Source organism: Podarcis tiliguerta, assembly GCF_965153285.1.
Source record: "Podarcis tiliguerta genome assembly, chromosome: 2".
Classification (NCBI taxonomy): Eukaryota; Metazoa; Chordata; class Lepidosauria; order Squamata; family Lacertidae; genus Podarcis; species Podarcis tiliguerta.
Genome location: NC_139535.1, coordinates 109,104,069 through 109,125,402, shown reverse-complemented (window position 1 = coordinate 109,125,402; position 21,334 = coordinate 109,104,069). Strand labels below are relative to the sequence as shown.

General features: G+C 46.5%; 1 protein-coding gene and 1 long non-coding RNA gene across 2 annotated transcripts in view; both read right to left on the bottom strand.

The window, feature by feature from the left end:
• The window catches only part of MYG1 (MYG1 exonuclease), a 225,535-nt gene that overhangs the window by 77,821 nt on the left and 126,380 nt on the right, over positions 1-21,334 (bottom strand). The window lies entirely within an intron of this gene.
• Positions 1-21,334, bottom strand: part of LOC310671834 — an 80,495-nt gene that overhangs the window by 48,437 nt on the left and 10,724 nt on the right. The window lies entirely within an intron of this gene.

Sequence of the window (21,334 nt, the reverse complement as noted above, 5' to 3'; positions counted from 1 at the left end):
CAACAACAATTCATTGTGGGCTGTCTTTCGGCTCCTTACTGAGGCTTGCTTCTTGCTGGCTTTCAAAATTGTATCTACATACTTAAACAATAGTCGGCAATTTTTATACATTTTAAAAATCTGTCCGCATATACAGTCATATCTCATGTTACGTCTGCTTCATGTTACGTTCTTTCAGGTTACATCCCGCGGCGACCCGGAAGTACCGGAAAGGGTTACTTCTGAGTTTCGCCGCTTGTGCATGCGCAGACATGCAAAATGATGTCACACGGATGTGCAGAAGCGGTGAATTACAACCGCTGAGGGTTGCGCTCTTTTCATGTTGTGAATGGGCCTCCAGAACGGATTCTGTTCGCAACCAGCGGTACCACTGTACAGTGGTACCTCGGGTTACGTACACTTCAGGTTACAGACTCCACTAACCCAGAAATAGTACCTCAGGTTAAGAACTTTGCTTCAGGATGAGAACAGAAATCGTGCTCTGACAGCGCAGCAGCAGCGGGAGGCCCCATTAGCTAAAGTGGTGCTTCAGGTTAAGAACAGTTTCAGGTTAAGAACGGACCTCCGGAACGAATCAAGTACGTAACCAGAGGTACCACTGTACAAAGTCAAAGAAAGGCCAGACTATGATATTCCATTTGGTCAAAAGATACCCCTTCTGTTACTGACTTTCTTTGCTACTGCTGCAATAATGTAAATCCACACAAATTCCTGCAATCTCAGTTTGATTTAAAAAAACACCCAAAATCCTGGAATATTGCTTTACCGATAAACAAGACTTCTTTTTCAAGCAGCTATTGAAGAAAACAATTTGATTTCTTGGAAAACATTCTCCGATCTTTGCAATGATAATTTTAAAGATAAAGTATAGCCATATGCCTTTCCTCCTACCCCATGTTGTGAATGCAGTCTGGTTTTATCCAGTTTATTTTCTTTCTTTCTTTGTAAATATTTGTTGCTCTCAACATTCCAACACCACCAGCAGCCCTCCTCCGGCTTTCGTAAGTTACAGGTTTTCGGTAGCAACATGACTTTGGCTAATAACTTATTTCCTTCTTTTTTACTCCTCTGTGGACTCACATGTGATATTTCCCATGAGTGTGCCTATATCATGCCAGTTTGATGCTGCCACCCCAGGTGCTGGAGGAAGGGGGTGCGTATTAAACCAGCAAGGCTCTGTGCTCACACACCCTTCCCCCTCGGTACTGCCCTCAGGATGGAGAAGGCAGATCAAACTGATTAGCTGGGAGATAAGCCCATGGAGGAACCAGTTTACTGTTTATCCTTACATCAGTGGATGGGGAAAGAGGTGAGAGAGCAATGGCGAGGTCTCCTTTACCCAAAGGTGCTACTGCTGCTCAGCAACTCTTCTGCACTCTGTGCTCTTCTAAACTCAATCTTTCCAGCTCGCAACCACTTCTGGGCTGCCTTCACATGCCACCAGGATAAGCCATAGTCAATGGTTTATTGTACATGTGCACGTGGTTCCTCGGACGCGGGTGGCGCTGTGGGTTAAACCGCAGAGCCTAGGACTTGCCGATCAGAAGGTCAGCGGTTCGAATCCCTGTGACAGGGTGAGCTCCCGTTGCTCGGTCCCTGCTCCTGCCCACCGAGCAGTTCAAAAGCACCTCAAAGTGCAAGTAGATAAACAGGTACCGCTCCGGCGGGAAGGTAAACAGTGTTTCTGTGCGCTGCTCTGATTCGCCAGAAGCGGCTTAGTCATGCTGGCCACATGACCCGGAAGCTGTACGCCAGCTCCCTCGGCCAATAAAGCGAGATGAGCGCCGCAACCCCAGAGTCGGTCACGACTGGACCTAATGGTCAGGGGTCCCTTTACCTTACCTTACGTGGTTCTTGCTCCAATCCTTCCATAGCAGCAGTGGTGGGTGTGGCGTCCAGCACGGGCGGGGGGACAGCCGCGATGGCACCCCGCTGGGATCGCGCTGCCGTGGGCGGTGTGCTCCCCCCGCACTCCTCTTCCTCTGCCAGTGCCTAACAGGAGCAACAAACCATGATCCCTGGCTTAGTGCTACTTCTGAACCAGAAAACTCCAGACAAACCAAAGTCAAGTGGCTGCCGTATTGTGGTTGGTTGCTTCTGCTCACGCTAGGAGAGCAGCGAAATGGAACCGATCTCCTTGATCACGGTCAAACCATTAGCCATGGTTTACTGCAGGCATCCCCAAACTCGGCCTGCCAGCTGTTTTGGGACTACAACTCCCATCATCCCTGACCACTGGTCCTGTTAGCTAGGGATGATGGGAGTTGTAGTCCCCAAACAGCTGGACGGCCGAGTTTGGGGATGCCTGGTTTACTGTAACCTGCAAATGGGGCCTTTGTCTCTTAGGTCGCTTACAGACAATCTGTTTATTGAGCAATCCTCCTGTTTTGTTTTTTTGCGGAGAAGTTTTTACAATGCTGGCTGTAAAGGTTTCAACCAACATGCAACAAATGAACAGTGCAACCTGAATTTGCCGGTATGCAACTGAATTCCGCCACATAAGAGCAACAGTCTGGAAGGGGCCTTATTCCGGGAGTTCTCCCTTGTCCCAGTCAGACCTGCAACTCCAAATGGAGGCTCCATCATCCTGGATTTCAAATTCCATTCCTCCCTACCGTCTCTGCCCTTTTTGACTCATGCAGAAAGCAAAACCAACAAAGCTAACATGTACTCAGTTGCATCCTAACATTTTTTAAATTACATGGTCCAAAGGTATCTACTTAACAGGTACAGTAATGATTTTTTTAAACTATGGAAAGGGTTGTTGTTTATAAACATGGAAGGAAATGGCTTTCCTGTGTCGTTCCATTGCAGGTCCAGACCAGTGGATTTCATCATCAGCTGTGGGGCACACTTGCATGCTAACTCCTGCTCCCTTCCTGGAGAAAGGGGTTGCAGACAGAGGACCTTACCCATGTTTTTTTTAATTAAAAAAAAAAAAGATGAGGAGTCAACACACGAAAACTAAATACAGTGGTGCCTCGCAAGACGAAATTAATCCGTTCCGCGAGTCTCTTCGTCTAGCGGTTTTTTCGTCTTGCGAAGCAACCCTATTGGCGGATTAGCACTATTAGCGGTTTAGCGGCTATTAGCGGCTATTAAAGGCTTAGCGGATTAGCTGCTAAAAGGCTATTAGCGGTTTAGCGGCTTAGAAAAAGGGGGTGGGGAGCGAAAAAAACCCTCAAGAATCGCAAGACATTTTCGTCTTGCGAAGCAAGCCCATAGAGAAATTCGTCCTGCGAAGCGCATTGAAAAACGGAAAACCCTTTCGTCTAGCGGGTTTTCCGTCTTGCGAGGCATTCGTCTTGCGGGGCACCACTGTAAGGCAAAAAATAAAAATGAAAGCCAACCCTCCAACCAAGAGCAGGAAAACTAAGCACACAGATTGAATGGGATAAATTTCCACAAGGGAAACTTGTCAAGAGTCTCAAATATTTAGGCTGTAATCCTAACCCTGTGTACCTGGGAATAAGCCCCGTTGTATCCAACAGAATTTACTTGGTTAGGATTTACCGTATTTTTCGCTCTATGGGATGCACTTCCCCCCCTCCAAAAATTAAGGGGAAATGTGTGCTCCAGAGAAGCGGACACGGAGCAATGGATCCAAACTACAAGAAAGAAGATTCCACCTAAACATTAGGAAGAACTTCCTGACAGTAAGAGCTGTTCGAAAGTGGAATTTGCTGCCAAGGAGTGTGGTGGAGTCTCCTTCTTTGGAGGTCTTTAAGCAGAGGCTTGACAACCATGTCAGAAGTGCTCTGATGGTGTTTCCTGCTTAGCAGGGGGTTGGACTTGATGGCCCTTGTGGTCTCTTCCAACTCTATGATTCTCTCAGAGTATCCTGGGAACTATAGTTTGTTAAGGGTCCTGGGATATTGCAGCTCTGTGAGGTTCCCAGGATCCTCTGGGGGAAGCTGTGTGCTCTAAAGGTATCGTGTGGATGTGTCCGTAGTCTACATGAATTCAAATTGTTGCTCAGTCCTGGGTAGCCTTCAGCCAGCCACCCTCGTTCAGCCTAAGCTACGCTGCAGGACTGTTTTGAAGGCAAAGTGTAGGTCTTGTCTGCTGGGATCTGGGACCATTGTAGGCAGGGCAGGATTAAAATACAGTGGTACCTCAGGTTAAGTACTTAATGAGGTCCGTTCTTAACCTGAAACTGTTCTTAACCTGAAGCACCACTTTAGCTAATGGGGCCTCCCACTGCCGCTGTGCCGGCGGAGCACGATTTCTGTTCTTATTCTGAAGCAAAGTTTTTAACTCGAGGTACTATTTCTGAGTTAGTGGAGTCTGTAACCTGAAGCATATGTAACCTGAAGCGTATGTAACCTGAAGCGTATGTAACCCGAGGTACCACTGTACAGCTCAAATACGGTATATGTTGCCTTCGGTGGCCGAAGCACAAAACTTTTGTTATGTATTGAAGTTCTCATACAGCTTTTATTAGGCTTTTGAGTAAATAGAACACATAATAGTACAACTCCTTCTTTCCCAACATGCCACAAAGCTCTCCAGGAAAGTGTTGAGTGGGCAACAAGACCCTGGAGTGGACAGCGTTTGGTAGCAGCAGTGGTAGGGGATACAACTGAAATGAGTATTTCCCACTCTGTCAACGTGTTCCCTGGGCTGGGGAGTCCCCATCTTTGCCTTCCTGGCTGTTCTCTCTCATTCTCTCTCTCTCTCTCTCTCTGCATTTTTTTTAAAAAAGGCTTTAATGTCATGCTGGAAAATCAATTTGAGGTCAGCAGCGCATGCCACTGTGATCTTTGATTTCTTTTTCCTTCCACCAATCACTGCTCTCCCCGCCGCCGCCGTCCCCCCTCCAACTTCAGATGCACAAAAAACTAAACACTTCCAAATGTTAGCAAAGCGCAGACTCCAAATGACCACAAGAGCTGCTGTATCTTTAATTAGTGGCTTTTTCTTTTCCTAACTAAGGAGAAAATACAAGCAAAGGGAAGGCTCATTGGCTCCACAGCAAGGTCTCCTGTGTCAGGCAGAGGGGATGAGGGTGATCATAAAGAGAGGGGGAGAGAGGGTAGGGGAAGAAATGTTATATTGGTTAGTGCTGCTCATACATGGCAACTCTGAATAGGAACATCCAAGGGACTTTCAGTTCATGTTAAAATAGAAGGGAACAGTCCCCCAGGAAATTAAGCTGAAATGTGCCAGATATACAACGGAAATTATTATTGCTGCTATGCTACTAATATCCCATGAATAATCATTATTATTGCCTGCGCTGTGCGAAAAGTCAAGTTGGCTTCACCCAAAGAATTGTGGGAACTGTAGTTTACCCCTCATAGCGCTATGATTCCCAGCACCCTTAACAAACTACCTTTACCTTTTTACATGCTTTAAATTTAATTTAAAATGCAGAGTGCAGGTGTGACTTACACTGGGCAGAATCCCTGCTTGGCCAGGACTTTGCTTAGACCTATTTATTTATTTGGGACGCGGGTGGCGCTGTGGGTAAAAGCCTCAGCGCCTAGGGCTTGCCGATCGAAACTTCGGCGGTTCGAATCCCCGCGACGGGGTGCGCTCCCGTTGTTCGGTCCCAGCGCCTGCCAACCTAGCAGTTCAAAAGCACGCCTAAAAAGTGCAAGTAGATAAATAGGGACCGCTTACTAGCGGGAAGGTAAACGGCGTTTCCGTGTGCGGCTCTGGCTCGCCAGAGCAGCGATGTCACGCTGGCCATGTGACCCGGAAGTGTCTCCGGACAGCGCTGGCCCCCGGCCTCTTGAGTGAGATGGGCGCACAACCCTAGAGTCGGACACGACTGGCCTGTACGGGCAGGGGTACCTTTACCTTTACCTATTTATTTATTTAAAATATGTATAAGCTGCTTTTCAGCATAAATACCCTCTCAAGCCTCAAAGTAAGCCCCCAAATGCAAGAAAACCATAATACTAAAAATGAAAGCAGATAAGAACCATCTATAACACTAAAAACACAGCCAGCCCAATTAAAGCACAGAGATCCTATAATGTATCTCTACTAAAACAATGTTGTAAATTCAGCCACCTTGTAAAGAGAATGCAATAGAAAATAAACAAGCCTTCAGGACCTTTTCAAAAGACCTGCAGTGACATAGTCCTCTTTGCAGAGCTTTCCACAAAAGACATACCCTCCAACATTTCTCCGGTGGAAATAGGGATGTCCCATTCCATAATTTGACTATTTCTGTCCCACACATCTGACTGGGTTGCCCCAGCCACTCTGGGCAGCTTCCAACATACATAAAAACATAACAAAACATTAAACATTTAAAATAACTTCTCTATAAGGATTGCCTTCAGACAACTCGGGGATCGGATAACTCCATACCCTCCAACATTTCTCCAATGAAAATAGGGACGCCCTAAGGAGAAAAGGGGATTCAGGTGGCGCTGTGGGTTAAACCACAGAGCCTAGGACTTGCCGATCAGAAGGTCGGAAGTTCAAATCCCCGCGACGGGGTGAGCTCCCGTGGCTCGGTCCCAGATCCTGCCAACCTAGCAGTTCAAAAGCATGCCTAAAAAGTGCAAGTAGATAAATAGGTACCGCTCCGGTGGGAAGGTAAACGGTGTTTCTGTGCACTAATCTGGCCACATGACCTGGAAAAACTGTCTGCGGACAAATGCCGGCTCCCTCGGCCTGTAAAGCGAGATGAGCGCTGTAACCCCAGAGTTGTTTGTGACTGGACTTAACTGTCAGGGGTCCCTTTACGTTTAAACCATATTTAAAGGCAACCCCGTGTAGAGCCCATGGCAGTAGCCCAGCCTGGGTGTCACCGGTCCATGGAAAACTGAAGATCACTGTGTAACCTTGGTGCAGTGACTATTTTTTCAGGGGTGTTGTTGAGGATAAACAGGGAGAACTATGTACAGCACTCTGAGATCATTGGAAGAATGACAGGACATAAATTTAAAAATATCATTTGCCATTTTAGCCTCTCAACAGCCCTGCAATGTAGATCAGGAGATAGCAATTACCAGTAGCCCCAAACCACCAAATGAGCAATGAAGCGGCTGATTTGAATTCTAATCTCCCTGTACACTGTGGGCAGAGTTCAGCTCTAAAGGATCAATCAATCTATTCGTATTTACTAGAATCCCAGGATCCACAGACTGGAGCTAGGCTACATGTTGTTGTTGTTTAGTCGTTTAGTCGTGTCCAACTCTTCGTGACCCCATGGACCAGAGCATGCCAGGCACTCCTGTCTTCTACTGCCTCCCGCAGTTTGGTCAAACTCATGCTGGTAGCTTCGAGAACACTGTCCAACCATCTCGTCCTCTGTCGTCCCATTCTCCTTGTGCCCTCTATCTTTCCCAACATCAGGGTCTTTTCCAGGGAGTCTTCTCTTCTCATGAGGTGGCCAAAGTATTGGAGTCTCAGCTTCAGGATCTGTCCTTCCAGTGAGCACTCAGGGCTGATTTCCTCCAGAATGGAGAGGTTTGTTCTTCTTGCAGTCCATGGGACTCTCAAGAGTCTCCTCCAGCACCAGAATTCAAAAGCATCAATTCTTTGGCAATCAGCCTTCTTTATGGTCCAGCTCTCACTTCCATACATCACTACTGGGAAAACCATAGCTTTAACTGCACGGACCTTTGTTGGCAAGATGATGTCTCTGCTTTTTAAGATGCTGTCTAGGTTTGTCATTGCTTTTCTCCCAAGAAGCATGCGTCTTTTAATTTCGCGGCTGCTGTCACCATCTGCAGTGATCATGGAGCCCAAGAAAGTAAAATCTCTCAGTCACACTGCCTTTAAGGCCCATTCAGAGCACATTCCCCCCCCCCAAAGAATTCTGGGCACTGTCATTTGTTAAGGGCTGCTAGAAATTGCAAGTCTTCTGTGAATTGTAAACGGCAGTGTCCAGAATCCTTGGGTGGAAAACATGTGCTTCAAATGGACTTTAAGGGCATGGCGTGTATGCAGTCCCAGGTACAAAACAATGTGCTTGTGTGCCTGTGTGCTGGAGCCAGATGTGACCTGCATATACAGGTACAAAATCTACATCTGAGTTACCGCAGATCAAAACCTCTAGCCCAGTTTAGAAGGGAGGGAGAGCCTCTTTGTTGCTGTGATTGTTCCTGAGAGTTTTTTTTAAAGAAAGAAGCCCTTGTTGATTCTCTGCAAATCATGCACTGCCAGTCTACCACCAATCAGTTCCCTGAGCATCTTCCTTCTGTGCATCCCTCCATACATCAGACTTCCTATGAAGAAATATAATAATAATAATAATAATAATAATAATAATAATAATTTATTATTTGTACCCCGCCCATCTGGCTGGCTTTCCCCAGCCACTCTGGGCGGCTTTCACAGAGACCAAAAATACACTAAAATGTCACACATTAAAAACTTCCCTGAACAAATGTCAGGTAGTTGTTTATCTCTTTGACATCTAATGGGACAACATTGCACAGGGCGGGTGCCACTACCGAGAAGGCCCTCTGCCTGGTTCCCTGTAGCTTTGCTTCTCGCAATGAGGGAACCGCCAGAAGGCCCTTGGCGCTGGACCTAAGCGTCCGGGCAGAATGATGGGGGTGGAGACGCTCCTTCAGGTATACTGGACCGAGGCCGTTTAGGGTTTTAAAGGTCAACACCAACACTTTGAATTGTGCTCGGAAATGTAATGGGAGCCAATGTGATGTTTAACTTAATACTCTCTTCTAATCTGAACCCATTGCCTCTTCCTCTTAACAGCTTTTCTCTAGGATGAACATACCCAGAGCGTCTTGCTTGTCTTCAGGTCCTCTGTTCTCCTGGAAGCTCCCTTCTGAATCTTTGGACGCATCTTCCTGGAACTGTGATGCCGAAACAGCAATTAGTAGCAAAAGCTCCAGGCAGCTGCAGATGACAACTTTTAAACTGGCCCTGCTGCCACATTTCTTTTCTTTTCTTTTCCAAACAGCCACCCGATGTACATGGAATTTAGATCACACGAACCCATTTTCTACTCTTGTTTTTGCTTTATTATGCATTTTGTGTTCTCATTTTGCATTTCTGTGATCTTCAGATGAGGGGCAGTATACAAATTTAACAGATAATAAAATAATAGTAATAATCCTTCTACTTTGCTTGGCTGAGACCACGGAAGAGTTCAGCTAGAGAGGGTTTCCACACTCCTGAGATTTTCTTTTCTTTTTAAAAGGTTTTTTATTACTCAAGATTTTCTTGTGTAACAAGCAAAGAAAGAAAGAAAAGTACATATAGTAGCTCCACTTTTGATTCGTAGAGTCTTTTTCATAATCCATTTACATTCAGTATGAGGCTGCTGGAACCTGGGACTCTCTGTACTCAATCTCCCACTGAACAATGGCCCAAGAAATTGCAAAGGTTTCCCTAGAAGGTAGATCAAGCAAAGTTTCGCCTGCTAAGTGTCTCCATATCAAGCTGCTGGCCGGCAAAAAAGAAAAGAAAAAGGAAAAAAAGCCAGCTGAGGAATATCCTTGCCAATCAACACAAACAATTGTATTTGTGCTATGGCATTACTGATTATGCCAAGTGGCTGGCTCCGTCCCAAGGCGGAGAAGATGAGAACATAAAAAGCTGCCTTATACTATGTTGGACCATTTGTCCAGTTTAGTATCATCTACTCTGATTGGCAGAGACATCACCTTGCCAACAAAGGTCCGTATACTTAAGGCCATGGTTTTTCCCAGTAGTAATGTATGGAAGTGAGAGCTGGACCATAAAGAAGGCTGATCGCCGAAGAATTGATGCTTTTGAATTATGGTGCTGGAGGAGACTCTTGAGAGTCCCATGGACTGCAAGAAGATCAAACCTATCCATTCTGAAGGAAATCAGCCCTGAGTGCTCACTGGAAGGACAGATCCTGAAGCTGAGGCTCCAAAACTTTGGCCACCTCATGAGAAGAGAAGACTCCCTGGAAAAGACCCTGATGTTGGGGAAGATGGAGGGCACAAGGAGAAGGGGACGACAGAGGATGAGATGGTTGGACAGTGTTCTCGAAGCTACCAGCATGAGTTTGACCAAACTGCGGGAGGCAGTGGAAGACAGGAGTGCCTGGCGTGCTCTGGTTCATGGGGTCACGAAGAGTTGGACACGACTAAACGACTAAACAACAACAACAACAACAACAACAACTCTGACTGGCAGCATCTCTCCACACAGAAATCTTCCTGGTCCTTCCTGAAGAATCCTGGGATTAAAGGCTTTCTGATGGCTCTCTGTCTTTTAAGAGTGGACAGAGAAGAACAGAATGCTGAGCTCAAGGAACAGAAGAGAAAAAAGGGAGAAAACCTGCATTTTGAAATGTTGGAATGGAATTTGTTTATTGCCTTACAAGAGCATGTAGGCAATGAGTGAAGCTCTAGGTTCAAGCCTCAGCGTGAACTCACTGGGTGGCATTAGGCCTTATCTGTAATAAGGGGGTAACACCACTGGTCTACCTCACATGGCTGTTGTAAGGAATACAGAAAGGTTGCAGATAATCAGTTATCAGGTGCAATCACAGTGCAACTTTGGCTGAGAGCCCAACATTTCTCACCGATGGAGCCACCTTGCGGAAGCCATGCCTGCTTGGGTCTTGTCAGTGCCTGAATGAAAGACTGCCTGGGAATCACAACTTCACAGCTGCCTTAAAATTCCACGATGGAAGAAATGTAGGAAAATCGATGTACTTTAAAAAAAATTAAACCATCTTCGGTGCCAACCGGCAAAAAGATCTACTGAAATAAATATACAGTGGTACCTCGGGTTACATACCCTTCAGGTTACAGACTCCGCTAACCCAGAAATAGTACCTCGGCTTAAGAACTTTGCTTCAGGATGAGAACAGAAATTGTGCTCTAGTGGCAGCAGGAGGCCCCATTAGCTAAAGTGGTGCTTCAGGTTAAGAACAGTTTCAGGTTAAGAATGGACCTCCAGAATGAATTAAGTACTTAACCCGAGGTACCACTGTACTATGAATAGATCTGTTTATTAGTCATTGGAGCTGCAATCTTAGAATCATAGAATTGGAGAGTTGGAAGGGTCCCCAGTGGTCATCCAGTCCAACCCCGAATCCTTCCCACAGCCATCCCTGGGTAGATCTGCCTCTGGTAGCTTTCTTAGCTACCTGTCCTGCTTGGCCACTGGCGGGCTTCCTCGCTCCCCCTCTTGGACCCTCTTTTTCCTTCTTTACCTTTCCAACTTTCCGCCCTTTGCTCCTTTTCCTCCCTCCCTGTGCTTTTGTTTCCCCATTCTTCTCTTTTTAATCCCTCTCTGTGCCTGCTCCCCTCCTCTTTTTCTCCCTCCAAAGTCTGGGGGAAGGAGGGGTGGTGGTGGTGGAGGAGGAAAACCCAATCTGAAGATGTTGACTACATCCCCTTCTGCACCACAGTTCCTCCTCTTTTATTGGATACTAGCGGGTCCTCAAAGGCTCCCAGGCTGTAATTAGAGGGTGGATCTTGTAAAGCAGAGGAGCGCTCTCGCTCTCTCTCTCTCTCCTCTCTCTTCCAACTACAGACCAGCTCTCTCTCTCTTTTGCTTGTCTCTCTCCTTCCTCCTCAAAACTCCGCAGCCAACCCCTCAGGCTGGGACAGCGATGGCATCGCCAGTGCTGGAGGTGATCTCCCTGCTGTGCGGGATCAGGGGCCCCAGAGAGCCCTGACTTGAAGAAGCAAGAGGGATCTTTTGTCAGACCAGGTGGGAACCAAAACCCAGAGACCTCAAGGAGCTGAGGAAAAAGTAAGGAGTAATTTTACTTCTATTCCCTCCACCCACCCACCCACCCGTTCCCTCCTCCGTTTCCTTTTATTTGCAGCTTTCTAAATAACGCAACAGGCAGAACCTGGAGTTTAAGGGGTTGGGGGAAGGTGTGCAATTGGGCACAATAAAAGCGAGAGTCGATCAGAGGTTAGCAAAATAGAATAAGGATGGGTTTTTTTGCCTGAACTTTTATATAGAGTCCATTTGATGGTCTAGGGGTACAGCTCTCCTGAGCTGCCTAGTATTTGTCATCTGTATTTAGTTTGTCATGAAGGGATACTTGAAAAAAAAAACACAAAAACCAACTATTCCATTTCCTGATGTGTGTTTATATGTGTGTTGTTATTTCCTCACCACCAGCAGCACCAAAAAAAAGATTAAATAGACTGCAAATGTTTCACCAATCTGATTTTGAAAGAGAGGAGTTTTGTTCCAGAGAAATTGATTCTGTTTTGAGATATCTCCCCCCCCCTCCATAGCTTCTAGAGTGAGGATTGAGAAACACGCAGAAGAAAACCAACTGTTCAGCCACTGTTCACAAATATTTAGGTTTCGGCTGAGGACAGAATCTTAGTTCAGGGCTATTTTCAGATTTTATTGGCTACAGATATTTTCTTTCCCCCCATCCTGCTCTTCTGTTTACAACTTTGTTATTAAGATTTGTGGGTGGCTTATATATATATATATATATATTTAAAGATCCAGCCATGATGCAAAGTAAAGGTTTGGACTTTGAGGACCTGAAAGGGTTAAGATGATAACAAGCCATTTTAATTAAAAATGGAACCAGTGATTGACTGGAAAATAAAACCAGCACTGAGCAGTTCTTTTTTTTTCTTTTTCTAAAGGAACGGCAAGTTGTTTGAAGTTTGATTTTTTTTAAAAAAAGAAAAGTTGTGAGCAATACAGTCTGGAAATAGGTGCATTAATAAGGTCATGTTCCACATTAAAGAAAAGCCTAGAGACAGACTCCCCTTCCTTCAAGGCTAAAATGTGCAACTTTGGGAAATGGAGAAGAAGGGGCGATGGACTTCATCAAGGTAGTGGCATTTGAACGGCCACGATTCCATTCTTAGATTTTGTCTTAGGTGCTCCAAGTTAAAAAGAACGGCTTGTTTCAGGGAACTAAATGAAATTATCTCGTAAGTATTAGGACTCTTAAGCGATGACTAAAAACATTTTAAGTCCACATTTAGTGGACATTTTAAGTCCACTTAAAAAGCTGCACATTTAACCAGCTCTGGCATAGAAGGTAGTTCTGTGAAGAATCCTTGTACACACACACACACACACACACACACACACATTTTGAAATAATGGTATGAATCGTTGCAACCACTCAAACCATTCAGAAATCTGATTTTAGTTATCAGGATTATGTCTGTATGGTTGGTCCATTTGGCTAAACCATCTCTCTCCTTTCCAGAGGTTATTTATGTGCATTTCAAGCACCAATAATCCTTAGCACCCGTACAACAACCCTGTAAGCTAGGCTAGTATTATTTAACCTCTGAGTCGAAGATGGGGAACTGAGGCTGAGTGATAGCAGCTTGCCCAAAATGGACGTAAGATTTTAGCGGGAGTTTTTCCTGTCCCACGCAGATCAGCTCCTCTGCGTCTTTAAACTCTGCAAGGAAGGAGTTCTTAGTGCTCAGTTGAGGGAGCAGGCCAAATGTTTAAGTATAAACCAGCAGCATGCAACAGGAGACGCACAGACTGCGTCTAGTCCACGGGCTGATGGTGATCCATTCTTGGTCCACTGGAGCGCCAGATTACTTGTTGTTGAAGATCATAGTATCTCTGCCGAAACTCAACCTAATTAAGAGGCGGCTCCAAGATTTTGTGAGTTCAGCGCCTCCAACCCGAAAAGAGTGAGATGCAAAGTGAGGCTGCACTGGATCTCCTGTGAAGTGGAGATGGTGCTGTTGTTAGGATGGTGGTCCCTCTGCTGGTCTTGGGGACCTGACAAATGCCCACCATTGCCACCTTCTGTGGCTGCTCCTGCCTTGAACAACCACTGAGGGTTTTTTGAACATCTGGTGTCTTGCACTGCGTCAAGTCATTGGTCTTTATAACCCCAGAGCTGTCTGCTCCGGCTGGTGGTTTCTCTCAGGCAAGGCTTTCCCCCAGAACTTGCTACCCTACCTGATCACGAGCTGGAGACATGGAGGACATGGAATACACCTTCCGAGTATCCGTTTTCCAGGAAAAGTTCCAGATTTGCAGAAGCCATCCTGGTTTCTGATTTGATGTCCCGCTTTTCCTTCGAACATCCCTATTTTCATTGGAGAAATGTTGGAGGGTATGGAGTTATGCGACTCCGAAGCCAAGGAGATAAGTAACTACGGTCGTACCTTGGTTTTCAAACAGCTTAGTTCACGAACAACTTGGAACTCGAGTGCTACAAACTTGGAAGTAGGTGTTCTGGTTTGCGAACTTTGCCACAGAAACTGAACATCCGGCACGGCTTCCACTGCTTCCGATTGGCTGCAGGACACTCCTGCTGCCAATCAGAAGCTGCGCCTTGGTTTTCGAACGTTTCGGAAGTCAAACGGACTTCCGGAACACATTTTGTTTGAAAAACAAGGTACAACTGTATAAAACTTTTAGAAGATATCTGAAGGCAGCCCTGTACAGAAAAGTTTTTTAAAATGTTTAATGTTTTATTATGTTTTTATATTTGTTGGAAGCTGCCCAGAGTGGCTGGGGCAACCCACTCAGATGGATGGAATATTATTATTATTATTATTATTGAATAGAGCATCCCTATTTTTACTGGAGAAATGTTGTAGGGTATGTCAATGTGGGTCATGTCCATAGCACACATTTAAAGCGCATAACGTCTCCTAAGGAATCCCGAGAACTGTTGTTTGTTAAGTGTGCTGGGAATTATCGCTCTTTGACAGGCAAACTAGGGTTCCCAGGATTATTTGTGGAAAGTCATATGCTTTAAATATATGGTGTGGGTGTGACCTAGGGATCATCTATGTGCAAACACACACTCTTCCAGTGAGCTAAGGACCCTCCCATCGATATTCCCCCATTTCAACGTGAGGTGAACAATTTACTTTGGAGCAGAGTCCTTCAATAGCAGAAATTGTTCTTTTTCCAAGGGAATTAACTGGTGGTTGAAAGTGGCTTTGTTCTCTTGGTGTCCGTGGGGCTAAATCAGCCGCCGTGGTAAATTGCCCTTATGTTAAGGCCGGTTTTGCTTTACTGGAACCAATGGTAGCAATGTGAAGTAGCTTCTCTTCTCGCTGCAATGAACTAGATGATAAAAAAATGAAATTACTGCAATGGAACCAATAAAACCCTTTGCTTCAATACCGATTTCAGGCAAAACTAGACATTTTACTTATTATCGCATTAATATGCCACCTTTTCTCCAAGAAGCTCAAGGTGGTGTTCATATCTCTACCTCTCTTCATATCATCTTCACAACAACTCTGTGAGGGAGATTAGGCTGGGAGAGAGTGGCTTAGTTAGCTTTATGGCCGAGGGAAGATTTGAAACACTGGTCTCCCAGGTTCTTATTAAACCTGGCATGGTTTTGTGGGTTTGTGTGGGTTTTGCTGCCTGTCCGGCAGCATGTGAACCGGTTTGGACTGTGCTCTTGGAAGAAGAAGGCCTTTAACCCTTTATGCTGCCACGGTCCTAATCTAACTGGGTGGGTATGCGGGTCCACACCTGATGTTTGTTTCCATCAGCAGCACTCCTGTCAAATTCCTTGGAAATAGGACACAGTGCCCTCCAGGATAGCACTGTCTGGGTCTGAAGTGTGTCTTGAGGGAGGGGGTGATGGAAGTGGCAGCCCCAAGTGGGGTCTTCTTCCCCAATACAGCTTTGGGATTGTGCCCCACAGAGTGTCCACGAAACAGTCTTCTCAAAAGCAGCACATCATTCTAAATTTTGTTTTGCATTCTGCGCCTGGATCCTTCTGGGCAGACTTCCTCAACCTCGGCCCTCCAGATGTTTTGGGACTACAACTCCCATCATCCCTGACCACTGGTCCTGTTAGCTAGGGATCATGGGAGTTGTAGGCCAAAATCCCGAGGTTGAGGAAGCCTGCTTTTGGGATTCCGATGCTAACCATGTGAGTTGCGCAAACCCTTTCAGGTTTCTAAAGATATATACAGGTTCAATCCTTCCAACCCTACAATTCTATGATTACCGTTGCTGCATCTGCTAGGCTCGTCTGCCTGGGAGTTGCTGTCATGGTATTTCTTCTAATTTCCCATGGGTTACTGAGGTCCAGGCGTTCTAGAGCAGTCTTCTGCTGCCCTGCCTTAGATATATGTGGAGGGCTCATGAGGAGGGAGATCACAAAGAGACTGACTCTTGGGGATATATCACCTAATTAGGACTAATACCTACCAGCTCCTTTGAATTTACCACTTTCTGAAATGTTCCCTCATGAAAACAAACACTGGTATTATTTCTGGGCTGTTTGTAACCTGCCTCAGCAACACGTTGAAGGGCAAGGTAAAATAAGAAACACTGATTTATTTCATAAAATGTACACACCGTTTGACTGTAAAAAATAAAACCTCAAAGCAGTTTACAAAAAAGAGAGAACAATAAAATCAATATACGGAGGGAACCAGTTTTGCCACCCCTATCTGTGTAGCCTGCCCTCCGCCCAAGGGTCTCAGGGCAGCACACAGTAAAAATTAAAGTACCAGTAATAATTAACCATAAAAATAAGCCACGCAGTATTGCAAAATTTATAACAATCACAGATAAATCAGACAGCAGAAGCAAATGATCACCATGTATTTCACCCCTCCTCAAAAGGTCTAGGCAAACTGGTGCATCTTTAAGAAAGCATGCAAAAAAAGAATCAGGTTGTCCATTTGGTCATTGTCCATTTAGTCAACACACTCCCGAGAGTGATGGCCACCAACCTGGATTAGTCAAATTCGTGCACAGTAAGGCTATCAACGGCTACTAAACCTGATGGCTACGTTCTGCTCCCACTGTCGCAGGCAGTATGCCTCTAAATGCCAGGTGTTGTGCTAAGTGTTTCCTTAAGGCTCAGGTTGTGACCACCACCAATCAAATTGCAAGGGGAAAGTGGCTACTTACCTGGTGGAAAGCAATGTGGGATCCAGATGCTAAACCACCGCATAGCTGGCATCTGGGTGGCTCCAGACTCCCCACTCCTGTGATAGATAGAGGTGTATATGGTGATGAATGGTGCGGAGGAAGAGAAGTGGGAGAAGGCACCTCCTTGTCCCTCAATCCCTGAACTCAGGGCTTAGCCACACTTACGCTTGGCTGTTGCTCACCGCTGCTCCCCACCTGACTCAGGGGAAACTGCTCTTTAGCGCTCAATTGGAGCAAACAGCAATTTTGATTTTCTCTGGATTGACGTTTGCTCCAATTTAGCACTAAAGATTGGGTTTTCCCTGGGAAAGGAGCGGAGCAAGGAGGAAACTGCTTGGACCCTTGCCTTGTGGGCACAGGACAAGTGGAAATGCTCACCAAATCAAATTGCCCGGCAATGGCAGCGGTCAAGGTAAAGATAAAGTGACCACTGACCATTAGGTCCGGTCGTGGCCGACTAGGGGGTTGCGGCGTTCATCTCGCTTTCTTGGCCAAGGGAGCCGGCGTACAGCTTCTGGGTCATGTGGCCAGCATGACTAAGCCGCTTCTGGCGAACCAGAGCAGCACATGGAAACGCCGTTTACCTTCCTGCTGGAGTGGTACCTATTTATCTACTTGCACTTTGACGTGCTTTCGAACTGCTAGGTTGGCAGGAGCGGGGATTCGAACCGCCAACTTTCTGATCGGCAAGTCCTAGGCTCTGTGGTTTAACCCTTAGGTAATTTTTAGGTGCCTGTGGAAGGGATTCAGGTGCATCCCGTAAAAATTAGGCTTGTGCAATTGAAGCGGATTAAAGTGTTCTGCCTTCTCCTGGAGTGTGCATGGATTGACTGGCTGGAGGCACCTAGAACAACTTCCCTGATCTGACTGTCCCATGAAAACCTTTCTTCTTACGCACTCTGTGGTCTGAGTTGTATAGGCAGATAATGGTCGTTGGCCCTGTATTTGGGGCCTAGGCTTGACTAGGGAGCCACCGCCATTTTTATCCCTTTCATCTCCTATGATTATGTGATTCTGATGAAGGAAGGAAGCCTCTTTGAACTCACTAGGATTTACTTCAAAGGGGACATGCTTGGAGGATGGGTCAGGAAATCTGATTGAAACTCACAGGATGGTTGAGGTAAACATAGTCCTGGGAATCTGGGCTGCTACGAAGTGATGGTAGAGGAAGGGGGGTAATTTGGAGAAGACTAGAGTACACTCAGAGACCCCGCCTTGTGGGAATCCCTTGCAGTGACCACAGTGTTTGGAGACAGACAGTCAGCTGGTGCATCCATAGCAGTGACCAGAAGAGGAATGACCGCTGGGAGGAGCACAGATAGAAGAAATGCCATTGCGCATCTGCAGCCGTACCATCAGTAGTAAAGGTAAACATAAAGGGACCCCTGACCATTAGGTCCAGTCGTGACTGACTCTGGGGTTGCGGCGCTCATCTCGCTTTATTGGCTGAGGGAGCTGGCGTACTGCTTCCGGGTCATGTGGCCAGCATGACTAAGCCGCTTCTGGCGAACCAGAGCAGCGCACGGAAACGCCGTTTAGCTTCCTGCCGGAGTGGTACCTATTTATCTACTTGCACTTTGACGTGCTTTCGAACTGCTAGGTTGGCAGGAGCAGGGACCGAGCAACGGGAGCTCACCCCGTCGTGGGGATTCGAACCGCCGACCTTCTGATTGGCAAGTCTTGTGGGCTTAACCCACAGTGCCACCCGCGTCCCTTACCATCAGTAGAGCTGGGCGATAAATCAAGAAATTCAGATCACTATAACGGTTTCAGACTTTTCCAGCTGCCGGTACATCGCAGCTCCCCAGCCGCCACCAGCACAGTGCGTCTCACTCCCATCTCCCTGCCTGCCTGCATTGTGCTGGCGCTGGCCGGGGACCTGTGGTGTATCAGCAGCTTGAAAAGTCCACCTGTGCGAAGGCTGCGCACCTGCTGCCTCTCAGCTGATCTTAGTGCGAGGTGGGGGCTTCCTTAAACTGCTCCGCTGAGAGTCTGCACGCCCCCCCAGCTGAGTGGTTTAAGGAAGCCTCTCACCTCCGGCTCCTGAGAGCCAGAGTGTGGGGCTTGATCAGCTGAGAGGTGGTGGACATGCAGCCTTCGCAGGATGGGCAATCGGACTCTTCCTCTCAGTTGGTCACTCCTGGAGTGACTGACTGGCAGGAACAGGTTGCTCGGCCGCACGACTGCCTCCGCCTTCTCCCCATCCCTCTGGCTTTTGGTTTAAGAAAGCACACACCCCTTCTGGCTCGTGTGTGCCAGTTTTTTTGTGGGGCAGCAACAGTGGGGCATGTGAAGCTGCCCGCCCCTCAGTTCACCCAGTCTGACTTGCTCAGGCGAGTCAGAGCAGTATGGGGTTGGGAACAATATCTCACCTGCTGCTTCTTTCCTTAAAGTGGCGAAGAAGAGGCCAAGATACATTTCCGACATTGTGATATATCAGCAAATCACGGTGTTTAGCTGCTGCTGTTTAGCGCGGGTGGCGTTGTGGGTTAAACCACTGTGCCACTTGGGATTGCCGATCAGAAGGTCAGCGGTTCGAATCCCCGCGACGGGGTGAGCTCCCGTTGCTCGGTCCCGGCTCCTGCCAACCTAGCAGTTTGAAAGCACGCAGTGCAAGTAGATAAATAGGTACCGCTCCGGCGGGAAGGTAAACAGCATTTCCGTGCACTGCTCTGGTTTCGCCAGAAGCAGCTTAGTCATGCTGACCACATGACCCGGAAAAAACGGTCTGCGGAAGCAGACAAACTCCGGCTCCCTCGGCCTGTAAAGCGAGATGAGCGCCGCAACCTCAGAGTCGTTCGCGACTGGACTTAATTGTCAGGGGTCCCTTTACCTTTACGACACAATGTTAACAACCAGGTATCACCCAGCCCTAACAGCCAGACACCTTCATTTGCCCTGGCTGCAACAAAACATGTCTGTCCGGGATCAGTCTCTACAGTCAGAGCAGGCGCTTTAACCGTCTAACAGTTAGACTTCATCCACAAAGACACACTCCTCCATCGTCTCCCAAGATGGATGCCAACCTGGGCATATGGCCATCCTGTCTGGGGCTGATGAAAGTTGAAGTTGAACACCATCTGGAAGGCCATGGATTCCCCATCCTCTGATCTTGTCCACTGGATCTTTCCACATTTCAGTCTATATCTATTACACAGGAGCACAGGTCATATATATCTGCCTACATAGTTTTTTCTCTTTTGCCCAGAGTGTTCAGCAGTTGATGGTGGCTACAACATCACCCAGATTTAACTGTTCCAAAGAGATTTCCAGCAGAGTAGTCTGTTGTTAAGCTGGCGTTTCTCCTATGGAGGTACACATTATGCATTTAAAGCACATGGCTTTCCCCAAAGAATCCTAGGAACTGTAGCTTGGTGCTGGGAATTATAGTTCTGTGAGGGGTTAAACTGCAGTTTCCGTGCTTTAAATGTTTGGGATGCACAAAGCCAAACACTCCTTTATGGGGATTAATAAAATCAATGCCTGCAAACATAAATATATATATAGAAAAAGTAAAGAGAGACCTGCCATTTACGCTGTCTCTTGAGAAAAGAAGCAGAATGACTTTTTAAAAAGCAAAGAAGCAATTAACCTGTGAAACTCCTTGTTACAGGGTTTTGTGAGATAAAAAATAGTGTACCAAAGAGACCACTAAAGGCATGGAATATAGGACGATAAGGAACTCTTGACCAAAAATGTGAAGAGACAGAAAGCTGTTCTCAAAGATTTCTGCAAATGGCAGCAAGCAAAGGGAGGAGCAGATCTCTCCCCAAATGTTAACAGTCCATCGAGTGTGATGGACTGTTTGGTCCATCCCTACGAGAAACCCGTCCTGTTGTTCTTCCGAAGTGAATTGGAACAGTTGAGCACTGCATAATCATCTCAGTGTGGATCCAAAGAATGCTTTATTTTTCTCAAATAGCAGCCTCTCTCGGCTGCATGGCAAACTGTTTTTGAAATGAAGGGGGAGTTTCGAAAACAATTCGTGATATGGCACGGTGGCCAGCTGTTCAAAGGAAAAGGAGAAAAATAAATTCTGCATGGGTAGCACAAGGCCCTCGTGTCAACTTAAGCTGCTCTCTGGCTCCTGACCTGTGTCATGAATACATTCATATGAATCGTCCGATTTCTCTGCATTTGAGATGTTGCTCTATCTGTGTTGATGGGCAGCTGAAATTGGGAACTCTGTGTCTGATGTGATGTAAAAATCCTGTCTGTTGTGTTGTGTTCTGAATGCCACAGTCATAAGCAGCGGATCACTTGATTTTGCAAGGCACTGAATGATCAACAGGTCCACACATAGGACCCAGTCTTATGTCTTTATGTGGTGCAGTTCTGCAGTGATAAGTTTTTTTGTCTTTTTAAGTCCAAACAAGTAGTGACTGGCCATTTCCCCCCTTTTCTCGGGGCATCTTCTTGTTGTTCGCCTTCCTTTTGATTTCTTGAGATGGAGAGCTCCAGGCTGTTTAGGAGGTCAGAGGTCAGAGCGCAGGTGTGAGTCTATTCTCCTCACCCCACACCCCATCCTATAGAC